Raw genomic sequence first — 26,322 nt, 5'->3', positions numbered from 1 at the left:
TTCGCAGGTGGGGTCTCTTTAAAGATCTCTAGACAAATTAATTGAAAGAGTAAGACTTGTTATGGGTTGTTGGGAAGGTAAAAGACACTTTCCGCTTCCCTCACCCTCCTTTCTCCCAGCCATTGTAATGCAACTTGGGTCTTTTGTAGGTGTCTTCATCCTCTGGTTCTGCCTGTAGAAGAATCCCTACACATCTGAGAACTAAACTGCTTCCTTTGCCTCCATTTATAATTCTGATTCTTTTGTATATGAGGCAAAACCGGAAGCCTTCTAAGATTGAGTGAATTGCCTAAGGTAGTTGGCAACAAAACAAAGATTGAAACAAAATTTCTTGAATTCTTGGCTCATATGATTGCCATTCTTGTTTCCAGTTCTGTCCTTGCTTGTAATTGCAACAGAACATTTTAACTTTTTAACCCATTGTGAGTAAAACAGTAAATAAAGATTATAAAATTAACTTTCCCCCTCTCCAATTGTGAATATATGTTCTTGTACTTCCTCATAGTCACAGCATCTTTTACCACCAACAAGGTCAACATTTCTCTGTACTTCTTTGAATATTGTAGAAGGTGTATAGAGATCACCACTATACAACTGTGAGAGTGCCTCTGGATTCCACTTGGGTACCACAGGAAATGCAGGAGCAGAGTGACCATATGAAGTGGCACTCAGTTCTCTCTGTTGCTGGGCATTGAGGCTTACATTTTCTTCCCTTACTGCACATGACTGGTATCTGACCAATAACTCAAAGAAGTGGACTGGGCATATGATATTCCAACCAAAGGGGATGCTGTTGACTTGGGCAGTTAAAAAAACTCATAGCAACTTAGATATAATTTTTTGGAAAAAACAGACAAACTGTTTTCTTGTATGTGAGCCTTGGGATTAGAGTAAACCATAGAGTTGATTCTACAACTTGCTAAACCCAAATAGTTCAGTATTTATTTGGTTCAATCCAAATTGACCCAGAAACTATCCTGGGTCAGGATTGGTGATGTGCTACAGTGAGGGCTTGGAGCCAAAGTACTACTTCCTTCAACAAGTATACATGATGGTTCGTACATATTCTTTATTCTCCTAGCAAAGGTATATTCACCACCCTTGGGTCTCAGCAGTTGTCAAGAATGTGCAGTTTCATTGAATCAGATATGACTCTGTCCTAGGGTCACATTGTACTTTTATATTCTTTCCCATTAGCTGACGTGGTTTCACCCACCAATTCAAGCTAGCTACTAGTGTGAAATGAGCCCCTACCTGCCCTCTTGGTTTTACCTTTCCTCCAAAAGCCTAGATTAGCTATATTTGTGTTAGAATTCTAGTCTTCAGGAGTACTAGCACCTCTACTGTGAGGGCTTGCTGAGCTCTTTACAGGGATGTTCATCCACCTTTGGTGTCCACCTGATTCACCCAACTCTCACCCAACTCTCATGGAACTCTCACCAGAGCTCCAAGAAGCTCTCCCATGCACAGTAGCCAGGGTAAGCAACGGGCCTCAAACCTATCAGTGAGTTAGGGGGATGTCTACCTCAAGCATTTGAAGACTCCCTCCTCCCCAGCAGAATGGGCAGATGAGAACAATTTGGTCCAACAACTAGGAAGGTGGCTAAAGCAGCTCTGTGGAGCACTTAAAGCTTGGTTAGACATTGAAGATGCCAAGGTCATCCACTGCATCACATATCATTATCAGTCTTCTTGACTTCATTGACTTAGGAAATGAGAGTGAGGCTGAGGGCTTTGTGTAACTCTGCCTCATTTAAATCCAATTCATATGCAAGCCAAGACATCAGCCAGTGATATGATAGGTACTCTTCAAAAAGAAAGGACAAACTACAAACAACAGTGGTAGCTACCACATTAGTTATAATAATGAATGTTTTTAGTTTACTTAGGTCCAGACCTATGATTTCACTGATTGGGTATTTGTTTTTATTTAGTGCTGGGGTTTTGTTCCCCCTCAAAAAAATTATATTTTCCAAAGGACATTGGCTTTCATTCTTTTTATTGGTACCCTGAAATGTATATGCAATATTCAATTGTTGTTGTTGTTGTTTTTTGTCTTTTGTCCCAGAACAGCACTCTAGAAGGCTATTCAGAACAACCAACCTCAATTTTTGTTGTTGACATTTATCCACTGAAGTTTTAAAATCATCTCCTAAGAGCCTCTACTTTTCTCTCTAACTTTGTTGAGTGAGCCAGAGAGGCTCAATTTCAGATTTCCACAGGCATAGCTTATTTTCAAAAACAAATTGTTTAACTCCCAAAGGTTCACCTGGCAAAACCTCATTCAACATATTAAGATCAGTAAGAGCTGTTGTTTCTGTATCCTTGGAACCTACGTGGAAAGGCAGTTTCAAAAGGTGCTTTTAGAAACAGCTCATTCCATTATGCCGGGACTCACTTTAGGAGACAAAGTGTCTTTCTCAGAAGCTCTTTTAGGATTAGCATCAATGGAAAAATAAAATGCAATTGCTCCCTTCCATGCTTCCTCTTGCCCTCCCCCCCAAAAAAACCACCTTATATTTTCAACAGAAGCTCCTATTAAATATTTTATAACACTGACATCCCCTCAGTTTCATATTCATCTCATAATCCTTGTCATGATTCCTAAGTTTTTCTATACTTGTTTTTCACTTTTGTAAATTAATAGCATCAGGAATTTTGCCCATGTTCAATGGGCTTTCTTCCCTTCTAAATACTCTCTCTCACATCACATTAGTTTTCATGGGTTCAATGATCACATCTATGTATATGACTTTCAGATCAAAGTATCCAGCCCTATTCTCATTCCTGACCTCTAGTCCCACATCACCATCTGTCTATTGGACATTTCCAACTGGATGTCCCACCGGAATCTTAAACTTAACATGTCCAAAACAACTCATCTTTTCCTGAAACCAACCCTAACATTGCTATTCATGGGCAGTCACGTAGGTTTGCAACCTTGAAGTTATCTTCAACTCATCACTTGCCTCCCCACCCTTCCTTTATCCAAGTAGTTGCCAAGTGTTATGAATTCTAGCTCCACAACCCCTTCTCTCCACTCACATGGTGACTATTCTGGTTCAGGCCGTCATCACTTCCTACCTCTAATACTGCCAAAGCCTCCTAATTGACTTCCCTTCTACAGGTACCTCCCTTATCTAATACATCCTCCACACAGATAACTATGATGTTCTTTTTTCCCCTACAGTTTTACAACTTTCAATTCACTTTTAAAATTTTATTTTTAATATTTTTTTTTAAACTTAGAGTTCCCAATTCTAGCCATCCCTCCCACCCCTCCATTACCCAATGAGAAGGCAAGCAATATGATATCAATTGTACATGTAAAGTCATGCAAAACATATTTCTATACTAGCCATGTTGCCCCCCCCCAAAAAAGCAAGAAAAATCAAGAAAGTGAAAAATGTATGCTTCAGTCAGTGCTCAAGAGTTCATCAGTTTTCTTTCTGGAAGTGAATAGCATTTTTCATCATGGGTCCTTTGAGAGTTGTCTTGCATCATTGTCTTGATCAGAGTAGCTAAGTCTTTCACAGTTGATCATCTTTACAATATTGCAATTATTGTATACAATGTTCTCTTGGTTATGCTCACTTCACTTTGTATCAGTTCATGCAAGTCTTTCCAGGTTTTTCTGAAACCATCCTGCTTATCATTTCTTATAGTCCAATAGCATTTTATCAAATCATATGCCACAACTTGTTCAGCCATTCCCTAATTGGTGGGCATCCCCTCAGTTTCCAATTCTTTGCAACCACAAAGAGAGCTGCTGTGTTTTTGTACATGACTAATCTATTCTTGCCTTTCAACTTATACACATGCTATTCTTCTCTATTTATAATCAAAATGATAGAATTGAAGGTGAACATATAAATCATCTTGTACAAACTCTATGAATTCCTTCTACAGCATTCCTGACAATTGTAATCATAGAGTCTTTCAAGGTTTAAGTCCCTAAAATAAAACATTCATAGCCTGATGATGTCTTTGATACTTTGATACCCTAGATTATAACTCAGAATACATATGACATTTAAAAATAAGGTAAGCATTATTTTCATGTAATGTATTATAATTAGAGTTGGACTCCTAATGGAACCGGGACTAACACTAACTTAACTTTCTATGTGTAATTGCTCTTTATCAGACATGATGTGTCCTACAACAAAGTCATACAATAATAGTCTTCCTATTACTTGTAATATTGTATTCCCTGAGTCCAACTTCCTGATTAATGTGTATGTCAGATAATTAGGTTCTCTAACTAGCATATTTATAATGCAAATATAGTTCTTTTTCCTTTCCTCAACCCATTATCCTTCTTCAGTAATCTGGATAGCTTTCTGGCCACATCTCTAGTCTCTAGAAACTCCCAATTATGGGAGACATATCCCTAGATGTCTATCAACTTTCTTCAATTCTAGTCCTTTAAAAGAAAGATCTTTTTTTAACCTGTGAGTCTCATTTTCTCTTTATATCATATCTTCTAACTATTCCTATGAAACCAGCAGGCCTAGTCCAAAAAACCCTAAATCCCCAAAACCCCAAAATATAGTCACTTCATAATCTTTAAAAATTACTTCGGGAAGTGTTTTCTATTTTTCTTTAGGTGTTGCATCCTACTTCTTTAACTCTACATTTATAGGCAGTTAAGGGCTTTCTCTTTGAGGCAGTACAAGTGGTATATTTATTGCAGTTTAATCCTGTCATAGATCTCCCCCCTAAAATGTGTTCATTCATCATTAATGACAGAAAAGAGAGGAAAAAGAGAAGTGTCATAGTTGTTTTCAAGTGAGTTTTCTAAAAATTACTACTCTTGAAATTTATGGGAGAGAAAAAGGGAAAATGTTAGTTTAGATTGTTTCCATTTATATGAATTGTGGCTTACTTTTCAAAGAGGATTGCCCTATTGCTAAAATCCAAGTTTTATGCAATTGTCCTTTTATCAAGAATTATGTTTTAGTAAATGGGCAAAAAAGGTAAGCCTGCAACTTAGTTCTGTTGTGCTTTCATTTTAAGCCTATAGATCATTGTTAGAAGTATGCCACTCTGTTTCAACATGAAACATCATGTTTGAATATTGATTACAGTTTCAAATGTCATAGGGAGCAGTAGAGAAAGTTGGGGAAGAAAGAATTTTTCTGGTACAACAAACTCACTTCAGAAATTATTGTTTGCTGTTTTGACTTTAACAAGACCAGTTCCATTATTGAAAAAATTTAGAGGATTATATTCTTTTCTTTCACTTTATGTTCTCCTCAAAATAACTTTTATTTAACTGAATTCTATTTCATATTAGAAATGACATAAATGTATGTTTAATATTGCCTTCCAGAAACATATTAGTTTTACTCTGGGATACCAAGGCAGTATCCTAACTAAGTGTGTGACAGAGACCTTCAACTTGGACTAGGATGGAAGGGAGTAAGGCTTTGTCACCACAGACAGGAGAAAATCCATTTGCCTCAACCAATGTATGAGGTCAGAGGAAGACATTTTAAATAGGTGACACAGTGCTAAACTTTCTGACTTATGGATCAGTACGCCTTTACATTGGGTATGGATTGGCTCCAGGGCCTTGAAAAGACTCAGACATTTCAGCTTTTTGTAGCATTTCAGAATGAAAATCCTAAGAAAGACTTTGTCACATAGTTACATCAAAAAGATGGCTCTAATTCTAGCAATAAATACCCAAGTCAGTGGGTGGATTTTGCAAAATATAAGGTATGCCCTTCCCTAGGGTAGATTTTATATCTCTGTCAGAATGTAGTCAACCTTTGTCATCTTCCTGGAAGCTTCTGCAAAGTTGGGTGTGGTCAAACAGTAAAAAGAAGATTATGTAGAGAAGGTGTTTAAGAATAAAACAGTATTTAGTATTAAACAGTATTTAGTATTTAGTTTAAAAAGTATTTAGTATTAAAGCAGATTGATTGGGAAGAGATTGCCATATTGTAAGTTAAAGGTGGTTATATACAAACACTTCTGAGGAGGGACAAGGTCAAAAGAGAGAATAGAATAAATGGGGGCCGGGATAGGATGAAGGGAAATATAGTTAGTTTTTCACAACATGACTACTATGGAAGTGTTTTGCATGACTACGCTTGTATAACCTTTATCCAGTTGCTTGCTTTTTTAATGAGGGTGGGTGGGGAGGGAGGAAGGGAAAAAATTTGGAACCCAAAGTTTTAAAAACATATGTTAAAAAAAATTGTTTTCACATACAACTGAGAAATAAGAAATACAGGAAATGGGGCATAGAAATCTATCCTGCCCTATAGGAAGGAGATAAGAGAAGAGGGGGAAGGGGTATACAGAATGCATGCCATCTTGGGATGGGGGTAGGGATGAGATGGGGAGAAAATTTGGAACTCAAAATTCACTGTGGAAGTGAATGTTGAAAACGAAATAAATTTTTAAAAAAAGAAAAAAAATAAAGGTGGCTATATAGATAAAACCTTTGATGGTAGAAATGAAGATGATAGAAAAGGTCCAAGGTTTCTGAAGAAAGCCAATGTATGATTTAGTCAATGACAAAATAGAGATTTGGATGTGGCATCATGGCTAGGAAAACCTGGATTCAAGTTCTGCCTCTTGACACAGAGTGGCTGTGTGACTGGGGAAGTCATTTAACTTCTCAGCACTCTTAAGTAACTCTCTAAGACTCTTAAGTTGTAGAGAAGGTGTTGAACTGTATCTGTAGGCAAAGCTTCCTTCTCTGGAAGTTCCCTATATTAATAGAATCACAAGTTCAGTCCTTATTCCTATTTTGGGAAAGAATTGGTACAATGGGAAAACAACTGTCTCTGGAGTCAAAAAACCTGAATTCAGATCCTACCAATGTCATTTACTTTGTTGTGTGACTTTGGGCAAGTCACATAAATTCTCTGGACCTCAGTTTCCTCACCTATAAATTGAAAGGTTTGGATCAGATGATTTCTGTGGTCACTTCCAGCTCTAAATCTAAGATTTACTCCTTCAAAGAAGAATGTTTTTACTTAATCTTTTCTTCTCAACATCAATAAGTAACCTTCTATTTTGAGACAACCAAGTGAAAGTAAAAATGAATGCAAACAAAGTGAAGTTGAACCTCTTAGGATTTTTTAAATATTTAATTTCAAACATAGAGATAAGAATGGACACTCTTTTCAGTAAACACATACATTTGAAGGATCAGCCTGTATTCTTGTCAGTGTCAAATAGGTTCTGTGGGACTTCTCTATTGTGCCTTACATATAATAGGTGCTTGTCAACATTTATTGAATTGAATTGTTATTTCTGTAATTTGTTTTTATATTTACCTTGTATTATTTTGATTTTTTGCTGAGGTTTTGTCAAATAATTTATTTCCTAAATTCGTTGATAAAGGACAGAATCCCTTGTTTCTTACCTGGCTTCCAAGACTTTAAGTGCTCTTAAGTACAGTTTTACTTTTACTTAATCTGCATCAGAACTTTCAATTTTGATAGAAAACAATTTGACCATATTTGTATTCATTTCAACCTATAGTAAATTGATATTCTTTAGGCTGAGCTAGATGATCCCCGATAAAACTGACAGAATCTGTAGCTGAGCTGAAAAGCCCCCTGATTTATTCATGGTAGACTAATACAGCATTCATTATCTTTTCTTAATGTTTTAAGGTATGATGTGAGATTTTCTGTGGGGTCAAAAATATGTGTTCCTAAATGTCTGATATCAATATGTATTATGTTTTTTTCAACATAACATCATTTTCTTGGGATATTTTAATATCTCAATTTAGAATTTAAAATTCCTGGATTCATAGTAGTTAACTGGAGATAGTTAAGAAAGGGAGAGGAGTATACCTTATTTTTGGCTTCCCTATTTTTTTTTCTGATTTAAGTAAAATAATATTAAAATAGATCCGCTATCCTCAGGGAGAAAAATCAAACTTTTTTTCTTTCTCTGGAATAGTTATTAAAATTGAAGGATTATTGAAGTTGAAATAGTCTGTTTAGTTAATTGATGTATTCTGAGGTTTTGGGTTTTTCTTTTCTTTTTTTTTTTCACCACCAAGTACAGTTTGTGAGGGTAAATAAAAGTCTTGATGAATGTTTTGGGGGAATTATTTTATTTTGGTTTTTGTTACTTTTTTGTTTGTCTCTCTTTTTTGAGACACAAGAATTCATCCTTAATGAAGATGGGGCTACCGAAAGACAGAAAACAGAGTGAAGGATAGAAAGAATAATTAGTATTGTCCATGAGGTTTTGCTCTTCCATCTCCTTAGTATGCTATATAATTTGTTCAGCTAATTTCATTCTTATTTTGAAGTTTAGGGCAAGGTAAATTGTTATTTGGCAAAGAATGAAACCCTCAACTTATCTAAATTTTTATCTGTTGGCTCCAGCATGATACCAGCATTCTACATCCATTTATAATTTGTTGTTATGATGAGATTGCAGTATTTGATTACATCTCATTACCTGATTCAGAGTACCTAGGGTAACACATGATAGTGTTTCATCATCAAGTGCATTTATGCAATATTTATTTGTCTACTATACTGGCCTATTAAAATGTTCTAGATCACTTCTTTTCATGATATCCAGGAGGAGAGTAGGTATTTGATAAGCATATAATTTCTTCATCCTTTTTAGACATTTCCATGTCTATACTTCAAACCTTCACTAAGTTTCCTACTCCTTACCTTATTTGGGATCCTGGTCCTTGTATAGATAAAGGCCTAATTAGTTCTAATTTATTAGAGCGATTATTACATGTTTATCTGGTCTTGTTCATACATAACATCATGTTTATTTTTAAAGTGTAGAACTGCAGATACAGAAATTAAATTATAACTGTCTCCCTTGTTCCCATCAAAAGTATGAATATTTTCATGAATATTACTGAACAGTCTAACTTTGAAAAGTAACATGAAAATTCTTATAAATAAAAAATATTAAGTTTGTAATTAAGTATCTAGAGGAGTACTGTATCTAGCTAGATTGTTAGTTCTAGTCCTATTTCAGAGGAAATACACCCTACCCCACACATGGATCTTTAAAAAGCCAACAAAAAAAATTATGCCACATACTCCTGGATGGATCAATTATTCTTAACTTTTTTGTGTGTATTTGCATGATAGATTTTTTTGCTGTTGGGAAAAGCCTGTGGACCCCTGTGATAATAATGTTTTTAAAAGCATACAATAAAATATACGGAATTACAAATGAAACCAATTATATTGACATACAATTTTCACAATATTAAAAAAAACAACAACAGAAATTCACAAGACCCAGGTTAACCTGATCTAGATGAAGATATTTCTCATAGACTAAGAAATTATCAAGGAAAACATAAGGTAGTGACTTCATTTGAATACAAAATCATATACTTATTTAGGGGTCTTAATTTTATTTTCTCATGTGTAAAATGATAGGGTTGGACTGCCAGGCCTCTGAAGTCACTTTCAGCTCTAAATCTGTAACCTTATTAAGATAATTTATGGAATAAAGGCATTCAGAAGATCATAGGCTTAGAGCTGAAGGAACCTTAGAAGCCATAGAATACAACTCACACACTTTACAGATGAGGAAACTGAGGCTCAGAGAAGTTATTAGTTCCCTAGGGTCACAGAGCAAATAAGTATCTGAAGCAGGATGAGAACTCAGGTCTCCCTGATTCTAAATCCCAGAACTGTCCACAATGCCCCCTATTTTAATTCCTTTTGTCAAGTTTCCATGTAAATAAATTATCCACACAGAAATTTATTCAAGTGGCAATCATTTCCCAAACTATCTATATACATTAATCCCTAAAAGAACTGTACTTAATCCTCATTTTGACTTCTTCATTCTCACCTTGCCAGATGAACTTGTATCCCCATCTATCAAGAAATCAGATTCCTGTTAACAATTCATTGTAATAAGCCAACAGGAATTTCATGACAGAAATACTGACGAGATAAATTTCTGCCAGATGTAAATCTTTTTTTTTTTTTGAGGTGAGATAAAGAGCAAGGAGGTGGTAGATAGAAATACATTTAAGCTATAGTTTTCCAAAGAGCTTTGATCACCTTTCATGCAAGGCATGTAAAAATAATTTCTTGTCTATATGTCAGGTTTTTTTTAAGGTTTTCTTTCCTTTCTTCCTTCTTTCCTTCCTTCCTTCCTTTCCTTTCCCTTTTTCTTTTTCCCTCATTTCTTATTAAGTAGGCTTCCATATTAGAGACCAAGCTTAGGAACATATAATCAACCAGTTTTGGACAGTTTTTCATAACGCAATATGGGATCTTATTTAAAAAATTAAAAACAAAATAAAAGTTTAAAATTAGAACCTATCTTGTTCAGCCTCTACTCACTATTGGGTTTTTTTTTTGTTTTGTTTTTTTGGGCTAGGCAATAGGGTTAAGTGACTTGCCCAGGGTCACACAGCTAGTGAATGTCAAGTGTCTGAGGTCACATTTGAACTCGGGTCTTCCTCAATCCAAGGCCAGTGCTCTATCCACTGTACCATCTAGCTGCCCCCGTACTGGCTATTGTAACAAATTATATCACACATAAATCTGTTCTTCTAATTTTAATGTCTAAATTAGATAAAGGGGTAAATGTTAAATATTTTCTACCTTCACATTCTACCTGCATCTGACTCCTTCTCTCCAATCACAAAGCTATCATCATAGTCCTTATTACCTCTCACCTAAATTATTGCAATAACCTCCTTGTTGATCTTCCTTGCCTCAGGTGTCTGACCTACACACTGCTACCCAAAGTAGTTTCCTTAAGAGTAGATTTCACCATGTAATTCCTGACCTAGTCTATTCCAGTGACTTCTTTGTGTCTCAAGGATAAAAATAAACTTTTTTTTTAGGTTTTAAAGCCTTACACACCCTGGCCCCATCCTATCTTTCCACCCTCAATGGATATTATGACCCCCTTATACCCTGTAGTCTACCCAAACTGCCCTCTCATATCACATTCCATCTCCTGTCTCCCTGGCTTTGCAACTGATTACCTCCCATGCCTGGAATGTACTCCCTCCTTACATTTCCCCCTTCCTTAAGATGCTGCCCAAATACCTTTTCCCTCAACTGCTAGTGCCTTCCTTCCCAGAGTACTTTGTATGTAGTTATATTTATCAATTTTATATTGTATGTATTTATATACGTACTTGTTATTTTCCCTATTAGAATGTAAACTCCTTGTGAATAAGGATTATTTCTTTCTTCGTACTTCTATCCTTAAAGCCTGGCAAAAATGCTTGGCATATATTAAGTGTTTAGTAAACACTTGTTGATTTATTGATTACAGTATTCTATATGCACCAAGGTACTACTTTAGACTTACCTTGAAGACAACCAGACTAAGTATGGTATGGTTGGTTGTTAGTTCTTTTTTTTACATCTACTTGCTCTATTTTTAAAAACTTTTATTTATTTTATTCTGAACTTAAGAAATAAAATAAGCATTTGTGTAACATATTAGAATAGGAAAAAAAGATGATTGTACATGAAACTGCAAATCTATTGTGTGCAAGTTGCTATTCCTTTAATACATAATAAAGTTATCATGTAAATTTCTTTTTTCCTTTTTTTCTTCCCTTCCTCCCCACCCTAGAGATGGCTACCATTAGACACAAATACAAAATCATTCTATGCATACTTCTATTTATCATTTATTTTTCTGGATGCAGATAGTGTCATCCTTCATAGGTCCTTTGTAGTTAATTTGGGTATTTATAATATTTAAAATGACTTAGTCATTAAAAGTTGTGTTTAAAACAATATTGCTGTTACTTCATAACATATTTTCTTGATTCTGCTTGTTTTACTCTCTATTATTTAATGAAAGTCTATTCATTTTTTTCTAAAATCAATGAGCTCATCATTTCTTATAGTACAGTAGTATTCCATCATAATCATATACCACAACTTATTCAGCTATTCCCCAATTGATGTGCATCCCTGCAATTTCCAATTCTTTGCCACCACAAAGAGAACTGCTATAAATATTTTAGAACATAAAGGTTCTTTTCTTTTTCCCTAATCATCTTGGGAAGCAGACCTAGTAGTGGTATTGCTGGGTCAAAGGGTATAGAAAGTTTAATAACTCTTTGGGCATAATTCCAAATAGCTCTCCAAATTGGTTGGATCAGTTCATAGTTTCACTGAGTGACTTAGTGTCCCAGTTTTTCACATCCCCTCCAACATTTGTCACTTTACCCTTCAATCATTTTAGCAAATCTAGTAGGTGTAAAATGATATCTCAAGGTTGTTTTAATTTGTATTTCTCTAATCAATAATTATTTCTAAATAATTTTTTCACATGACTATAAATTGTTTTGACTTCTTCTCCAGAAAACTGCCTGTTCATATCCTTTGACTATTTGTCAATTGGGGAATGACTTGTATTTTTATAGATTTGACAAAGTTCTAAAATATGAGACCTTTATCTGACTGTCTATAAAAAATTTCCCTCTCAATTTTCTGCTTTTCTTCTGATCTTGGCTACATTTGTTTTATTTGTACAACCCCTTTTTAATTTAATGTCATCAACATTATCCATTTTACACTTTATACTGCTTTCTATCTCTTGTGCAGTCATAAATTGTTCACCTGTCCATAAGGATAATAGGTAATATGTTGCATGGTCTTCAAATTTTCATGTAATATTTCTCTTTATATCTAGGTCATGTATCCATTTTGATTTTATCTTGGTAAATGGTATAAGATATTGGTCTGTGCCCAATTTCTACCAGACTGCTTTCCAGCTTTCCCAACAATTGTTACCAAATAATGAATTCTTATCCCCAAAACTTAAGTCTTTAGACTGGTTAAACACAAGGTTACTACAGTCATTTACTGCTCTAAATTGTATATCTACTTTGTTCCACTGATCTTTCTGTCTTTTTCGTAGCCAATACTAGATAGTTTTGATAATAACTTCTTTACAATATAGTTTAAGATCTAATAATGCTAATCTTCCTTTCTTTATATTTTTTTCATTAGTTCCTTTGATATTCTTGATCTTTTGTTCTTCTAAATGAATTTTATTATTTTTTCAGTAAAATAATTTTTTGGTAATTCAGTTGGGATGGCATTGAATATATAAATTAGTTTAGGTAAAATTGTAATTTTTATTATACTTGCCCTGCCTACCCATGAACAATTAATATTTCTCCAGTTATTTAAACCTGATTTTATTTGTATAAAAACTTTTTTATAATTTTGTTCATAGAGTTCCTGGGTTTGTTTTGGTAGGTATACTCCCAGGTATTTTATACTGTCTAAAGTTATTTTAAATGGGATGTCGCTTACTATCTCTTTTGTTTGTGACATACAGGAATGCTGATGATTTATGTGGATTTACTTTTCATCCTGCTACTTTGCTAAAATTATTAATTATTCCAATTAACTTTTTAGTTAAGTCTTGGGATTTTCCAAGTATTTCATCTTATCATCTGCAAAAATATATAGTTTCATTTTTTTTTTTAAATGTGGTATGGTTCTAAAGAAGGGTATAGGAAAGGTTCCTATAAGGCAGAACATCTATTTTAATAAAATTATTCAGCAACCCACTTTTCTTTTCTGATCCAAAATCTCATAGCTGTCTGCTCCTATGATTCACCCCAAGCTCATTACTGTAAATTACAAGTGCATTTGCATCTTCTGACTTTGCTCTTTTAAACCAATCATATAATTTGAGGTAGTTGGACATACAGAATATATTTCACCTTTTCTCACCTTTTACCCATCACCACTATCCCTCCCATGAATGTAACTCTCCTCCTGTCCTTACCAAGCAAGTAAATGTCTGTACATTTCTTTAGGGGAAAAGTGTTTGCCTAGCCTATGTTGCTCAACCTAGGCACTACAGGTAGCTCATCTCCATAGTTAACATCATATTGGGTTTTTTGTCATTTAATATGGTATCATAAAATCGTTGCTTTATTTGAAATTCTGTTTTTTTATAATTCTGATTTAGGCTTTGGGAGTTTGTAAATTTCTTTAAAAATGTATTTTATTGCATACCTTCTGTCAGTGTGTAAAAAAAATCACCTTTAACCATATACTTGTACAATATTTATATTTAAATATGTGCAGGGCTTTCATAGTTAAGCAATTTTTCTTCAGAACTCCAATGAATTTGTGATTTCATCAATAAAAGAACTTCCTCCAACAACTGCATACCACAGTCTGTTCATGCCTTCTCATTATTACTTTTTTCCCTGTCTTCCCATCAGTCATCCATAGAGGTCCTCCAAGCATAGTGGATAACTTCCTCTGGGTCTTCTCAAATTATGAGTACCAGTGAAACACTCTCTCTGTTCATCCATTCTCTTTCTCCTAGCTCATGATGAGCCTGCTTCTTTTCTTCCCCTCACCCCCCAGTCATGTATTCCCTGGGTGTGACATCTCTTTTGCCACTTTAGGCATGTAAGTCCTGATTGGTAATAATGTGGTATCATATTTACCCCCACCAAACATCTCTCCATTGTCCTTTGGTTGTCCCATGATCTAAATCCTGCTGTAGTGTTCCATGATTCACAGCTGTGTAACATCATTGAAGGAACAAAAGGCTTAAAAAGTACGTATTTGTTTTAGGGAGCACCCAGGGATTATTGAACATATTGTGGAACTTTATTTTTCCTTATTTTTATTGATGTCTTTTGTTTCTGTATTAATTTCCTGTTAAAGGTCTCTGTCATTGAACCCTCCCTTATAAAAAAGAAAACATTTAAGCAAAACCAGTGGACACAGTGACTCCTCTGATAGCATAGTGGTCTCTACCTTTTTTTTTTTAATTTTTTTTATTTTTTTAGGCAATTGGGGTTAAGTGACTTGCCCAGGGTCACACAGCTAGTAAGTGTCAAGTGTTTGGTCTGAGCTGGATTTGAACTCGGTCCTCCTGACTTTAGGGCCAGTGCTCTATCCACTGCGCCACCTAGCTGCCCCTTGGTCTCTACCTTTTTACTGAGTTTCATCATCACTTTTCTGGGACTGGTATTCAGTCATTACAGTCAATCAGAACATGATTGACTTCAAGTGTTTTTTTAAAAAATACTATTGTCAACATCGTATATTTTTTATGTATTTTGTTATCATTTAAAACACATCCAGACTACTCCAGTTTGTCATTAATCAAGCACTTGCAAAGAAACCCAGGAATATAAAACCTAAGGACAGAAAGCAGTTAACATTAATGAAAAAATTGTAAAACTCCATTAATTGAAAATGTTGCTTAATAAATAATAAATCCAAGAATGGAGTTATCAAAAAATTAAGTTGAAATAATTTGGGAGAGGCATATATATATATATGACATATATATATATATATATATGATATATGTGTGTGTGTGTGTGTGTGTGTGTGTTACTGACTCATTTATAATCAGAGGTTAAAATCCAGGGTTAATTTTAGGGCTAAACTTTTCATAATATTTTGTGCTAATAGGCCAAAAGTTTTGGTTGAAAAATAACATCTATCCTCTGATACTATTCCAAAAGTTAATAAATGATTTTTCTTAAGTAGGCAGAAAATATCAATAAGACCATATACTGAATATCAGGGATACTCCTAGGGAAGGAGAGAAAGATTCCTTCCAAAAAAAATTTTAAGTATTCAAAAAAAATTACAAGTTGACAGGAAGAGGTGATTCTAGGCACTCAACCTGTTTTTTACTCAACATTTATAAAAGACATTCTGAATATGGGTTTGAGTTTAAATGCCTCCTAAAATCATTGACAGTAAAAGTCATACTTATTGCCTCCTGTATATTTATAAACAGTGAACATTGTCAGATATTGCTGTAGGTGTGACATGATGCCAACCGTTTAAGAATATTGCCACTATATCTGTTTAAAACCTTTATATATTTAGCAATTTTTAATTTATTTATTTTTTGCAAATAATGTATTATGCCTCACCGAAGGCAATGTAGAAAAGTAAATGGCATTTGACAGGCAACTTCTCTGTTAAAAAAAAAAAAGAAAAGAAAAAAACTTTGCTTATAACAACATTGTCAAAGACTTAGTCTCCAGATTCTTTGATAAAAATCAATTTCCTAAAATTGCAAAAGGATTATGATGATCACAGTTTTTCTTTTCATTTGGAGTTGTTGGTAGTGAAATTTAGCTGTAGTATTTTATTAATTTAAGTAAGGCAGATGACATTTTAGTGTAAAGGGGCTGATCTGGGTAATCACAGAGCATCCTTCAACAAACATCTCAATTTAATAAACCTTTTATAAGTACCTACTATATATAGGGCTTTGTGTTAGGTGCTACGAATACTAAGGCAAAAGCAAAACAGTTCCTGCTCTTCTAGCAAGAGAATATAGCAAGGGTAACTATAATAAGGTAGACAAAGAGCTCAAATGAAGTGCTTTAGGAAAATTTGAGGGGGGAGAGAACACTGAAAAGGCGGTTAGGAAAGGGATTCATGAAGGAGATAGCACTTGAAATAAACCTTGAAGAAAAGTAAGATTCTTAAAGGTAGTTATGAGAAGAGAGCACATTGCATGCATGAGCATAGAAAGTGACAAGTAGGATGTCCAAGCTGACATGAATGCAGAATCAAAAAGAAAATAATATATGTAAAACACTTTGCAAACCTTAAAGTACTGTAACATACTTATTATTATTATTATTGTTATTATTATTATTATTGTAGAATAAAATTGGAAAGCTATGTTGGATCTAGATTATGGAAGGTCATAAATGCCAAACTAAGGAGTTTGTATTTTTTTCAAGGGAAAACTTAGTCATTGAAGATTTTTCAGCAAGATCATTGATGTGGTCATACCTTTGCTTTAAGAAAAATATTTTGATAGCTTTGTGGAAAATCAGTAAGGTGGACTTGAACCAGGGTCTTTCAGTGTGAATGGGGGACAGATTTGAGAGTTGTTGCTAAGGTAAAATCAACTGAATAGATGTGGAGGGTGAGAAAAAGGGAAGAATCAAAGATTGCTCTGAGATTGCAAACTAGGGGGAATGGGAAGAAGTTGGTACACTAAATAAAGACTGCAAAGTTTGGATCAATTCTAAAAATATTTTGATATTGGCTACCTTTGTAATCTATGCATTTTATTTTATGCATATAAAATAGTATTTTGAGAAGGGGTTCATAGGTTTCACTAGACTGCCAAAGTAGGCAAAATGAACTTTAACTTCATCAAGCATGTGTTGTTCGTGTGTTTAGGATATTTATTTCAATTCAGGTATTTATTAAGCATACACTATGTGCTCTTGGGGGAAAACATACAACGTACTTTTTTTTTTTGGCTGGAGGATGCTGGGGTAGGACTAACAACCTAGGACTTTGGAGAGCCTCTTGTAAGAGGCGGTAGTTAAGCTGAGACCCTCAGAAAAATCCTTTTGAATACTCAAATCCATCTCTGCTATTTTTCTAAGTGGAGCTTATATTCAACTTCATATCTACCTAGTATCCTTGCTCTTGTACTCCAAGCCCACTAAACACTGTAGAACCATCCTTTATTAAGTAGAAATTCTGGGCTTTATGAATTTCTATAAATAAACAAAATCTGTGAAATAATTATCAAAAAGATAATGATCTAAGTCTCTGCCTTAAAATCCCTAGCATCTAATAAAATATCTTTTGTGTTTCAATAAATATTGTTTGAAAAAAGATTAATCACCCAGAATCTGAATTGGAAAGGACCTCAATGATCATTTAATCTAACCTGTATATGAAGAGAAACCCTTTCTACAGCAACAGAGTATCCCACCCTGTCCTTAAAGCTCTTTTGTTAGATGGAGCTCAAATTCTTAATAAGTTTTACCTCATGTGGAACTTTGATAGAATGTAAGCTTCTTGAGGTCAGGGATGGTTTCATTTTTGGCTTTCTAATCCTCAGCATCTAGCACAGTGTGCTTAATAAATAAATGTTTATTAACTGACAGAGCTTAAAAAAAAATCTACCTTTTCCAGCCATCAATCTTAGTTCTAGAATGAAAGATAATGTGGTTTTGAACCTCATCCATTCTAGTGCTCTGAAAAAGATACCCAGTAATGAATCATAGTGACAGAACATAATTTAGTGTTATTTCAGTAATGCTTTCTGAGACAGTATTAACTGAACCATCAAGTACATGAGTACTCATTTCAATTAGGCAAATAGTCTTGTTAGAAATAGAACATTTTCTTATACTTTCTGTGATCTCATAGTTTCATATTATCCTTGATAAGTTAACATAGACACTGAAATATGAATCTGTAAATACCCATGCAATGAAAAATCTAATTTAATTACTCACAGTATTACATTGCTTTCTACACATTCTCAGCCATTAGTGTTATAAAATTGATTATACCAAATGGTAATAATTCTATTCCAGATAATTTAAGTATGGTATGTACTAAACTGCTTAAAACAGAATGTTCTTGTTGATACATTCTTTAAGGTCGTCAGAATAGCTGCATAGCCTAGATCACAGTATTTGTCTCCTGTCCTAAAAGTTTAGAAAGTCTTACTCATGAACTCATATTTTTTTCCTCTTTCAAAATAATTTGTTTCCACTGAAGTTGTTTGTTATCTTCATTGAACTGTAAGCATTGTCTCTATGTCACAGGGTCATATGGATAATCAAGGATAGTGGTGTCAAACTCTAATAGAAACAAGGACCGCTAAACCATACATAAAGATCCCTGCTAGCTGTATATTGACTTAATTTTAAATTTTAGTATTTTCTGTTTTATTATATTTTTATTTATTTTGTTAAATATTTCCCAATTACATTTTAATCAGGTTTAGGGCTACACTTGGGAAATGCTCATGACTCATAGGCTTTGTGTTTGACACCTATGCTTGTATGGAACAATCATAAATAGTTTTCAGATGGCATGGGAAACCTTCACATGTGCGCGCGGGTGTGTATGTGCGTGTGGGAAAGTGGGGAGGAGTATGTGTAAATCACTATCCTGGTCTAGCCTTGACAATAACTCACCTCTCTACTGTGTAGTATATTCCCTCTGTGCATTCTGGCCCACATAATTATGGATTTTTTTGCTATCATGTTGTACTACAGACTCATATCTAATTTTCTGATTTGACTATATTAATTCTTATGTACTTGGTGCATGGGGCAGCTAGGCCTGAAGTCAGGAAGAATCATCTTCATGAATTCAAATCTGGTCTCAGACACTTACAAGCTATGTGACCCTGGACAAGTCATTTAACCCTATTTGCCTCCGTTCCTCATGTGTAAAATGAGGTGGAAAAGGAAATGGCAAAGGGTTTACCAAGAAAACCCCAAATGGGGTCACAGAGAGTCAGATGTGACTGAAATGATTGAACAGCAACAACAACTTGCTATGTGACAAGCTTCTGCATAATCCTATCCAAACATTGAAATGTTTCCTAGTACCTTTTAGTGCTTTATCTTGTATGTACTGATATCCAACTTAGACTAACTACTATTTAATTTTTTACAACAGAGTTTATGGTATTGGGAATTTATATCAGTTAAGTGTAGGAATAAAAAGTTCAATTTCCCTACAACAGGACTATAATGCCCTCATATAATTTGCTTTTCACATTACATTTTATTTTTTTTCAGTGAGCAGAAATATGTCTTCTCAACCTCCTGTCCCACCCCTCCTCCCACTTGTGAAATAAGAAAAAACAAATTCTGTTACAAACATGTAGAATAAATCAAAAGAAATATCCACATTGGCCATATCCTGCTCTCTCAGGAAGTAGTTAGCAAATTTCATCAATAGGCCCTTGGAAATGTGGTTGGTTATTATGCTGATGAGAGTTCCTAATTCTTGCAGAGTTGTTTGCCTTTGCTATATTGCTGTCATTGTAAATTGTCCTCCTGGTTCTGTTCACTTCACTCAGTATCAGATCGTACAGGAATTCGCAGCTTTCTCTGAAACCATCCCCTTCATAATTTCTTCCAACACAATAGTGTTCCATCACATTTATATACCATGACTTTTTCATCCATTCCCCAATTTATGATGACATTCTCACATTTCCATTTCTTGCCACCTCAAAAGAGCTATAAATATTTTTGGACATTGTTTAGGACTGATTCCTCCCTTAATCTACCCTCACTACAATTCCCCTTCCTCCATTGTCCCCTTTTACTGCGGTTACTCTGTTGAATGAAATATATTTCTTTAACCTTTTGTATGTTTTTCTTTCCTTTCACTAGTTTAGATGAAAGTGAGTATCAGCTGCTCCCCACTGCTGACCTAGGCCAGTTGAAAGACTAACTGTGACTTTTTCTGTGTTTCCTTATCAGATCTGGCCCATTTTCTAGGTCTCTTTGGAGGAATTTTGAAGCTGAATTGCTTCCTGCTACTCTCTTATCTTGGCCCTGCCCTCTCACTCCCCTGATACTATAACTTTGGAAGGGTCAGTAAGACCCTTGGGACCTGGAACAGGAGTTGAATTCAGGTGCAGTTAACAATGAAATAGTTAAATAAAGAAAATGTTAAAAAGTACAGAAAAATAATGAACTCTTTATCCAGAATATGTGGGGAATAGGTTCTTCTGATTAATGGTATTGTGAATACCATTAGTGGACTACCAATTCTCAAAGAATTAGAATATACTAATGGTCAAAATACTGAAACTGTGCTGGATGTACTGTAGATATTTTTTAATGATTCAGAGGGCACTTCATGATATTTCAGAGCCTCAAATTCATCATTATGAATATCAGCAATCATATTATAATAAAAATGCTGCTGTGGTTATTTGGATTCTGGATGACAATAGGGTCTAAAAGTCTAATAGGGATCTAATCTAATAGGGATGTTAAGAGGGATCATTTATAGTTAATGTCATGTATAGCAGAACATAGTGGATGGTACCAGACTCAGATTCAGGAAGAGTTGAATTCAAATACTACCTTACTAGCTGTATGACCATGGAGAAACTATTAAGCTCCTTTCTGAGACTTACATATCTCATCTCTGTAAGACTACAAGTTGTAGAGATCCACTCTACTGGAAAGTGTTTCCATACCAACAAAATCATAAGTTATTTATGTAGCATCTTCATATCATAATACATATTTTCTTATTTCTATGAGACTATTTTGGTGATAGGGATCATAGTGAATGTTTGGTTTTTATTTCCAATTCTAATTCTTAACACTGTTTCTTAACATTTTTTTCAGTGTTTCCTAATTTGACCCCACCTATGTAGCCTAAAACCATCTAATGACTATTTTATTCACTTCATTTTAAAGATGATGTAAAATAAAATAAAATTAGGTGGACTTTTATAATTATCCTTTATTCTTATCCCTTATATTTCAAGTGCCTTAATATTGCACTGGAAATTAGAAACAGTCACAGTATGTTGAAACTTGGCTATTTCCTGCAATCTACAAGTATTTTATTTTAAGACCTAACTATAGTTTTTCTTTGGATATTACATGACAATGACTCACATTTATATAGAATGTTATTATTTGCAAAGCTCTTTTCTCATAACAACCCTGTAAAATGTGGTTTAGTTGTTGTTCACTTCATTTTATAAATGAAGAAACTCACCTGTGAGAGTTTAGCATCTTTTTTTTTTTTTTTTTTTGGTTTTTGCTAGGCAATGGTATTAAGTGACTTGCCTAGAGTCACTTAGCTAGTAAGTGTTATGTGTCTAAGGGCAGATTTGAACTCAGGTCCTCCTGACACCAGGGCCTGTGCTCTATCCGCTGTGCCACCTAGCTTCCTCAGACAGGTTAGCATCTTATACAGTCACACAGCTGCTGTTAGAACTGAAATTCACACCCAGGTCTCCAGAGTTCTCTTAATTAAATGCATATCTTATTCGCACATGTTTATATTACATTAAGATTAATTTTTAGGTAGACCTACAAGAACACAAAATTTAATACAGAATCACTTGCAATATTAGTCAGTCGTAGAAAATGTTAACTTTTCACAATAGTAGCTAATGACTAGCATTTTTATATAGTACTTTAAGCTCTACAAAGCTCTTTACATATATTACTTCATCTGATCATCATTATGATCCTATGATGTAGGTACCATTATTATCCCTGCTTTACAGATGAGGAAATTGAGACAGAGAGATACTGAGTATCTGAGGTAGGCTTTGAACTCAGGTCTTCTTGACTCTCAAATTCAACACTGCATCCACTGAGTCACCCAGCTGCCTATATATATATATATATACACACATATACATATATACACACACACACATATATATGTATATATATATGTATATATACGTATATATATGTATATATATAAAATTAATATTTTTTGTGATTAATATTTCCTTCCTGCCACATAAAATATAGGAAACAATGAGGAAAGTAGTATTATTAGTTGTATTATTTATGTTTCTTTATACAGGAATCACAGAAACCTTTTCTTTTTTTTTAATTAAATGCTCACTTGTAGGAACATTGCTGAGATGCTATACAATGAAATCTAAGCATTCCTGTTGGCATTTCTCCAGCAGCTGACATTCCAACAACCTTTTTCCTGAAGCCTTTCCTGATGAACATCTGGATAGTCAAGCCTACCTAAACTTTAGCCCTTTTCACTTCATTTCCCTAACATAATCAGTTTTCATGTATCACTTTGCTTTTTAATAATGTATACACAGTATAGTCAATGACATTCACTGTTTCCCACCTCAGAACTTCCCCAAACATAACAAACCCCCTTCCCAGTCATATTAGGTGACTCAGTATTTGAACTTTCTGAAGTTGCAGTGCAGTACCAAAAAGGTTCTGGGTTTTGTTTTGTTTTGTTTTGTTATAGAAAAAAAATTTTTTTCTCAAGAAAGGATCCAAAAAAGTATCAAAAACCAACAATGCATGAGAAGCAACAAATGGGCCAATACTAGCAGATCTGAACTAATCATTTAATAGTATAAAATGGATATAGACTATCCTCCATAAAAAAGTAACTCCATAGTGTGAATATTAATGAAAAAACGAACACTGTGGCCCAAAAGCTTTGACTAACAAGATTATTAACATCCCAAGAGATATAAAACTTAGAACTGGAAAGAACCTTAGAGATTATGTAGGCCAACAGTTATCAGGACCTTTTACTCTCTCAAAAATTCTTATAAATGTTAGTTATTATTACAGTTATTCCTTCTACATCATGATTTTCCCCATTGTGGTTTTGATATATTGCAGGTCTGCATTAGAAGTTAAATAAGAATTTTGGGGGAGTTTTGTGGAAGAGGCAAATAATATGTTAAGGCCAGCAAATGATACAGAAAAGTGTAGAAACTTAGAAATGCATAAAATGTATGTATAGTATTGTATAATATTAATATGTTTTATCATTTAATACCATAATAATTCAGACTTGTTCTCTGGTACAAAGCAAGGGTCAATTTTTTTTTATGAGGCAGTTAGGGTTAAATTACTTGCCTAAGGTCACATAGCTAGTAAGTGTTATGTGTCTAAGACCAGATTTGAACTCAGGTCCTCCTGACTCCAGGGCCAGTGCTCTATCCACTGTGCCACCTAACTGCCCCAAGGGCCAAAACATTTTACATGGATTTTCCAGTTTGAAGGAAAATCCTAATCCTGTGATATGGGAGGGATAACTATACTATAATTATTATTGTTATTATTGTCATTGTTGATCCCCCAAGAAGTTTTTGTTTATGTTGGTAATGTCTATTGATGTTTACCATGGTAGAAATTAAAACATCTCAGTATTATTATAAAAAACGTTTTGACTTCACAGAACCCCTAAAAGATTTTCAGAAACTGCCAGGACCAGAAATCCTTGGACCATACTTTGTGAATTGATGATAAAGGCTAGTTTCCTCATTTTATAAATAAAAAAATACTCTTAGAGGTAAAGTGACTTCTCCAAGGTCCACCAGTCAGTCAGTTAGTAAACATTTAATAAGTTCCTACTATATTTCAGGCACGGTGCTAAACTCTGGGTATGCAAAGAAAGATAAAAGACAGTACTTGCTCTCAGTTTTGAGTGCAGTGGGGAACAACATGTAAACAACTCTATATCAACAGAGTATATACTGGATAACATGGAAAGAAACAAGAGAGAGAAGGTGCTAGAATTAAGGGGGATTAGGAAAGATTTCTTGTATGAGGTGAGATTTTCTCTGGGACTTCAAGGAAGCCAGGGAAGCCCCAGGTGGAAATGAGGATTGACTGCCAGTAAAAATGTCCAGTGTTAGAAAATGGAGTGTCTTGTTTGATGCATAGCAAGGAGGCCAATGACACTGGATCTCAGAATAGAGTGAGAAAATGTAGGAAGGTGTAAGAAGACTCAAAGTTAGTAAATAACTGATATGGGATTCAAATCCTTGTCTTTTGCTGCCTTTCTTAAAAGTAGAAGAGGAGTGATTAACATCTGAAAGTGGATAGGACTCTCAGAATGCCTGCTCTAAAACTACTTTTTTTTTTGGCTAGGCAATGGGGTTAAATGACTTGCCCAGGGTCACGCAACTAGTAAGTGTTATGTGTCTGAGGCCACATTTGAACTCAGGTCCTCCTGACTCCAGGACCAATGCTCTATCCACTGTGCCATCTAACTGCCTCCTGAAATTACTGTATTTCACCACATAATTGTCACAGATTTTATGCCAAATTTTCTTTAAAAAAGTGGGGTGACCATTATGTGAAGCTTTTTTAAAAAAATTGTGCCAATATTACTTAAAAATCATTTATTACAGGGCAGCTAGGTGGTGCAGTAGATAGAGCTTCAGCCTTGGAGTCAGAAGGACCTGAGTTCAAAGTAGGCCTCAGACATATGACATATATGACACTTACTAGCTGTGTGACCCTAGGTAAGTCACTTAACCTCAATTGCCTAAGCAAAAAAAAAAATCATTTATTACTAAATTGTCTTTGGTGCAAGATTAAGATGCTCAGAATACTTGTCAATGTACGCTAAAATTGGGACAACGTAAGTCTTACTGTATCACATGACTTACTCATGGCAGCTTTGCTTGCCCATCTGCACCTGTTGGGCCTATGGCACTTCATTGGGTTGAGTGACAATACCATTAGCACTGCTGCACCATAAACAAATCACGCAAGTCAGCTTTCGGAAATATACTGACGAATTCTAGGTTCCAGGCTCTTAATACACAAGAGATAACCACTAGTCCATACATTGCTACTCTGTTTACCTTTTAAACATGACAAACAAAATTATACTATGCAACAAATATATGATGAAGGGTTATAAGCCAATTTTTGGACTGAAAAAAAAACACCCCGATTGTGCAGTGAAATATGATACTTTTAAATAGGAAATCATATTATAATTCAATAACCATTTAGGTTGATCAGTTTTATATCATAAAACTTGGTACTGCATAGTATAATAAATCTGAAAATTAGAATGATCTTGAAACAGCATATTCAGATATAGAATCAAATATAACCCCCCTTCTCAGAATAATATTTTTAAATGCATCATATGTATAGTATTGTAAAGGAAGCCAATTCTGTTTTGAAATACACTTGTTAAAAAAAAATATATATATATAATATATGCATATATATTTAAAATAGAAAAATAATACAAAACAAAAACAAGTTCACAGACCTGGGTTAAGAGCCCTTGTCTTAGAGTAAACTCTAACTAGGTGAAAAATTTTAAGGGCAATGAAGTTGCTCTTGAAGAGATTTTGGCATTGATTATCCAAGCATTACTCTTCATCCCTTGCGACCTTACCTGATCAGTGTCAGTAGATTCACACTTCACTTTTAAAATTTGCTGTTCTCGAGTTGCCAGGATTTTTTTAGTCAAGGTGAAGGAATTAGTCAAGAAAGTGGAAGTTAGGCTCTTCAGATAATCGAGGGACTATTCCTGTGATCTCAAATAAGGACAAACAACTACATTGCTCTAAAGAATGCTGCCATGAATAACAAAGGAAAGTCAGAGTTTTCCATTTGAAATTTTGAAGTAGGATAAGTGCTAACATTTTAGCTCCACTTGTTGTTTCACCAGAGAAGTTTGTGTATTAAGCTCTGCTATTAAACCCCTGCAGCTGCTCACATTGAGGGTGAATACATTAATATAATTTCTGAGCTATCAACCCACATATTCAACCACTGGGAAGAAAGATATAAAGTAAGGAGGTTGCATAAAGCATTCTTGTTAGGATCTCTGCTACTTTCAACTTTAGACCCAATTGAGACTATCCTTCTATGAGTTGAGCATTTCCCCCACCACCTCTCTGTAGACTTTTAGTCAGCCAACCAGTGAACAAACTTATTAAGTGCTTAGTATGTGCCAGGAACTCCTAAGCAGTAGGGACACAAATAAAATAAAAATAAGATGCATAGATAGATAGATAGATAGATAGATAGATAGATAGATAGATAGATAGATAGATAGA

General features: G+C 34.5%; 1 protein-coding gene across 6 annotated transcripts in view; it reads left to right on the top strand.

Annotated features, from left to right (window-relative positions):
* The window catches only part of STS (steroid sulfatase), a 175,887-nt gene that overhangs the window by 15,569 nt on the left and 133,996 nt on the right, over positions 1-26,322 (top strand). The gene's annotated exons all lie outside the window — the stretch shown is intronic.

The sequence above is a fragment of the Vombatus ursinus genome, unplaced genomic scaffold, assembly GCF_900497805.2.
Source record: "Vombatus ursinus unplaced genomic scaffold, bare-nosed wombat genome assembly UNPS02014872.1, whole genome shotgun sequence".
NCBI lineage: Eukaryota > Metazoa > Chordata > Mammalia > Diprotodontia > Vombatidae > Vombatus > Vombatus ursinus.
Note: the sequence above shows the minus strand (reverse complement) of the source record. Positions and strands in the feature narration are given on the sequence as shown.